A 5700-nucleotide genomic window follows, 5' to 3' on the forward strand; every position below is an offset into this window, starting at 1 on the left:
ATTAGTGATGACAAAAGTTGTTAAATGATCTTGGTCTTCCTCAAGAAGAGAAGAAAATCAATTAGAAAATTTCATACATAAAGAAATATTCATTCTTATTTTGCAGAAAAAAAATTCTAACAACAAATAGGTAAACTACATAATAAGCCCTGGAAGTATATGCTTAGGTATGTATATATTTTTAAATGGTGAAATTAATGAATTGTAAGGAAAAATAAGTTTATCATAATTTCAATAATTATGTATAAAATGGCTCAGATGTAATTGTGTATGTCATTCATTAGAGATCCAGTATTAAAATGGAATACCCAGTGGATATCATTTAAAAAGCAACTGAAGTTTTATTCTAAACAGGAGTAATTGATCCTACAGCGAGATTTATTCTGTAATCATGGAAGTCAATGGCATTTACAACTAGAATAAATTAAGGTAAATGAAGAGGAAAATTGTATTCTGTGTAACATTTAGTTCATTATAGGCTTAAACAACTATGTCAATCCATGTTCATCAATAGAAGTTATGGTGCTTGCAGACATAATTGAATGAAAATATTATCTCCAAGAAACAGCCAATGTTACACAACCATGGAAATCATTATTGTTTTAACTGCTCTTCTTTTCAAGTTCTTACTAAAACGGATCAAAAATGTGAGCGATCTGTAAAGCTTTTGCATACTCTCTCTTTTGAATTTTAATATAAAGAGAGAAATTAAAATAGTGCTTTGGAGCTACAGGGGAACTTGTTCCTTTAAGATTGTTGTTTTCTTTTTAGAAATTATATTATGCTTACTTCTACTAGTTGGATTAATTAGAATCTCCATGTTTAATTGAAGAGCTTGAACATATATTCTTGAAGAAACTATACAATTGAGATTTATAGATTCTAATTCTGAATGCAAGAGTATTATTTACTAATAGGTGAACATTATGTTTACCAGGAGTTAATAACAGTAACAGTACTAGCAGAAATAGTCAATTATCTGAAAGATCTCCCATGAATGAAGCAGAATTCCACTTCCATCTACTTTATGAGAAGGAGAGAATCTCTTCTTTAAGGCAAAGCATGATGAGATAATAAGCACTGAGCTGGGCATTACTCCATCATTAAATTATGATTGTATATATATATATTCATATATATGTGTATATATGTGACATATATATTTGTATATATGTGTATATATGTGACATATATATATTCTGTCTTTTTTTTTCAAGTAAATTACAATTTACATTAAAGGCAGATTCTTTATTGGCTGAATGTGCTGCACTAGATATTTAAAATAACACAAACATTCATGGTGGCAGTTTTTAAATTTAGCTCATAGTTGAGTTAGATACAACAGTTAACATACTTAGGAAAGACAATATTCTCTGTATTTCTTAACAGCTTTATCAAGCACATTTGTAAAAGATTAAACTTTCATTTCCAGTTACTATGATTTCCCCCATACATCAAATGAACCAACACATTTATTTATTTTAAATAATGGAAACTGTACATGGCTACACTGTGCTCTAAAAATACTTGCATTGATGAGGACATTAATTTTAGCTTTTAAAAAAGGAGACTTTAAAATAACCTTAGAAAATTTTGAAAACCTTGACAAGCCGACTACAAATAGAGAATTCCTCAGTTTTCAGATTCAACGGTATGATGGAGTTGGGTGGGCAGTTGATTTGTGAGAGAAGTCACAGTGACCTGAACCTATTCCAGTAAAGCCAGTTAGCAGTAAATGTGGGGAAAGTGCACACAGCTGGTCTACAGCTCCCACTGCCTGGTGACCAAGGAGCATCCTGAAGTTTCAGAGAAGAGACTGTGTGAGAGCAGCATTCTTCCAGCTACTGAGCGAGATTCTTCACCGGGTAATAGGTGGCAGAGAGAAAGTAACCTGCTGAAAGAGGGGGCAACGGCGGGCAGGGACTTAGCCGTCCACGAGGAGCCTGGTCTTTCCTTTAGGGGACCCTGAAGTCTGCGGCTGCCCCTCCAACACCTGCGAGCGTAACACAGTGACCGGCACTCACACTGCATCGCAGATAACATACAGGGCCTCAGGGACTGCAACACGTGGATGTGAAGTGACGCACATCAAATTAAGAGTGAGTGAGAATGATAAAAGCTAGTGCTTAGCCTTGTTATTTTCCTGGACTTCCTTTATTTGGCAGGTGTTTATGTTTTCATCATGGTTGAAGAAGCTGCTTGGAAATAGGTGAGCTGCAAGTGCATGCTGCTCTTGAACTTGTTCAGGAGCTCTTCCAGTAACTTTTTATCTGCTCCACTGGAAAGCTGGGGCAGGGCTTCCCAGGCCTGCTTAAAACTTGACTTGCTTTCAGGTGTCAGGTAAACAGCCACAGTGTCCCTTAAAGCACAGATTTCAAGTCTTGCCTGTAGAGCTCCATTTTGTTGAAGGATGAAACACATTGCATCAGTCGACTGAGCTCTTCAGAAACTGCTTCTGTCACCTTGAACAGTACCCGAGGGACCAGTTCTTTGGAAATAGTGAACACCTCTGCATGCATGGCAATTATATTCACCAGTGCTTCTTTTAAATAGTTTCTGACACCTTTTGGAAGCAGGCAGTCTTTACAATCAGAATATCCTGCATAAATTCCAGGTTCTAAGTAGCTAACGATGGGATCTGCTTTCAACTCGATGTAATTTTCAAAAAGTCTTTAATCTAGTTCTTTCAATGAGGCCATACTAACCTGTGTTATTTTTTCTATTCCCTGGAAGTTGTGCTTTTCAAAATGTTCTGCGATATTTAGGAAGGTGTGACGTACTAGATAGCAGTAATTACTTAGGACTATCAAAAGGCGCTGTTCAGAGGTCAAGCTGAAGTCTTCATGGATACTTCCAAACAAATCAGGGGAAGAAACATCAACAGAGAGATGTGTAGTATCTATATCTGCATCAGGCTTGATGCTCAACAGTGTGTAAAAACCTGCATTATATTAATGCTTAGTTGGCAAACCTCCTCCTGTGTTTTAGGTTGTTGAAAGACACTGGCCTCTCCCGGCTTACACTCCAGAACCCCCTTCAGTGACTGCAGAGAACACACGATGCACTGTTCAAACTGACATGGTAGAGAAGTCAGTTTTTCAATATCAACAATCCAGTCTTCTTTTTCAGCTAATCTCTTTATTTCTTCCGCCGTGTGCTGCAATGTGACCATTACGCAAGGTACTCAGAAATCCAAAATGAGATCCTGGATGGTCTGTAACAGGTCATTAGGAATTTCAAGGGCAGTCAACGATTCATGAGTAAATCTTACGGTCTGGATGGCGTGAGCGAGCCACTGTCCGGAGAGCTCGCACTTCACCTCCCAGCCTCCATACTGCTTTGCTTCCCCATCCCGGATGCTGAGGGGCACATATATTCTGTCTTTCCTAGGTGGCTTTGTACATCTGAGTGGTGAGTTAGTATTCAAAAGTATATTGAGAGTTTTCCTGCCCATCCAGCCATATTCCCTCTTCATTTAAAAACCATACTCCTTTCATTTTTTCTTTTGATTTCTAGAGTTAAGTTTGATTCTTTATTAGATGTGTTTGATCATCCTATATAGGCTCCAATTCCATGTGAATGCATTTAAGCATGTCTGTTTCTGCACCATATGTAATGAGTCTTCCTGGCAAAAGAGACCAGGCTGAGTAAGACTGAGAGTGGAAAAAAAAAAGTGTTGTTTCTTCTAGGCCCTCTAAGCTGACAGAGCAGAGGCATGTATGTTTGTATAATAACCCATGTATAGAAATATATCTATAAATATTTCTGTATGTAAACATTTTTACCTATATTAATTGGAACATTCCACACTGGTTTCTTCAGCGCTAATTCATTAAGGCATTGATAATTATAGCCTTTTCAATTTGCTCAAGTCTAACCTCCAATTCTAACAGCGAGAAACCTAATTCTCTCTATCTGGCATCCATTTCCATACTTGCTTAATTTCAGTAGGCATATTTAGTGCTTTCAAAACTGCTCAGCTTTGCCCTTACGAAAAACAGCTTTATCGTGAATGGGCGCTGTGGCTCATGCCTGTAATCCCAGCATTTTGGGAGGCCAAGGAGGGCTGATCATGAGGTCAGGAATCGAGACCACCCTGGCCAACACAGTGAAACCCCATCTCTGCTAAAAACACCAAAACAAACAAACAAACAAAAAATTAGCCGGGCAGGGTGGAACGCACCTGTAGTCCCAGCTACTCAGGAGGCTGAGGTAGGAGAATCGCTTGAACCTGGCAGGAAGGGGTTGCAGTGATCCGAGATCTAGCCACTGCACTCCAGCCTGGGTGACACAGCAAGACTGTGTCAAAAAAAAAAAAAAAAAAAAGAAAGAAAGAAAGAAAGAAAGAAAGAAAGAAAGAAAGAAAGAAAGAAAGAAAGAAAGAAAGAAAGAAAGAAAGAAAAGAAACTTTATCAAGTAGAATGCTATGTATAATTCTTTTTGCCTTTCATTTTACAATCACTACTCACTTTCAAGTTTTCTTAGATTAGCACCTTCTTCCACCATGGCATTTATACATTTGTAATACATTTAGAGCCTTTTTAATATTCCATATTCATCTTGATATCTCCAGCTACACAAATGATATGTTAAATGTGAATACAGTAAGGTTTGCTTTTGGGGGCTATAAAGTTTTGGATTTAATAAATGCATAATATCTTTTATTTACCATTAAGTATAATACAGAATAGTTTCACCAGCCTATGAAATCCATGCTTCACCTATTCAATGTTCCTTCAACCCCAAACCACTAGCCACTGACAATCACTGTTAATTATACTATTTCTATGTTTTGCCTTTTCTATAAAGTCCTGTCATTACAACCATAGTATGCAGTTTTTAGACTGGCTGCTTTCATTTAGCATCATGCATTCAAGATTCATCTATGCTTTTAATGATTGATAGCACAGTATTTTTGGTTGAAAAATAATACATCATTGTATGGATTAACTGTGGTTTAGACTTTCCCTTATTGAAGGACATCTTTGTTGCTTCCAATTTTTGTTGTTTATGAGTAACGCTGCTTTAAATGTTAACATGCAGACTTCTGCATGGATATAATTTTTAAATCAGTTGGATAATTACCTAGGAGCATAATAACTAGATTGTATGGCAAGACTTGCTTAACTTTGTAAAAACAGCCAAAATGTTTTTCAAAGTGGTTGTACCATTTGACATTCCCAACAGCTATGAATAAGAGACTCTGTTGCTATATATAATGATATGGTTAGATTTTTTTGTTGTTGTTGTGATAGATATGTAGTAGTATCTCATTTTGGTTTTAATTTGCATTTATCTACTGACTAATAATATGGAGCATCTTTTCCTATGCTTATCTATAGTTTGTATATATTATCTATTTAGGTATCAGAATTTTGTGCATTTTTTATTTTTAATTATTTAATTTTAAAATTTATTTATCTATTTTGGATACAAATATTTTATCAGATATGTTTTGCAAGTATTTTTTCCTACAGTGTAGCTGGTTTTTAATTCTCTTTAACAGTAGAGTAGTTAATAATTTTAATAAAGTTTACTATCTTTTTTTCTTTCATGCAGCCTATTATTGGTGTTGTATCTACAAGTTAATTGACAAATCCAAAATCATGTCAATATTTTGCTGATTTTTATTTAAAATGGTATAGCTTTGCATTATAGTTTTAGGTCTGTAATTGATTTTGAGTTAATTTCTGTATAAGG

General features: G+C 35.8%; 1 pseudogene; it reads right to left on the reverse strand.

Annotated features, from left to right (window-relative positions):
• Positions 1–2126: 2126 nt before the first annotated feature.
• Positions 2127–3454, reverse strand: LOC104655398 (annotated as a pseudogene).
• Positions 3455–5700: the final 2246 nt, after the last annotated feature.

Source organism: Rhinopithecus roxellana, chromosome 6 (assembly GCF_007565055.1).
Source record: "Rhinopithecus roxellana isolate Shanxi Qingling chromosome 6, ASM756505v1, whole genome shotgun sequence".
NCBI classification, from domain to species: Eukaryota; Metazoa; Chordata; class Mammalia; order Primates; family Cercopithecidae; genus Rhinopithecus; species Rhinopithecus roxellana.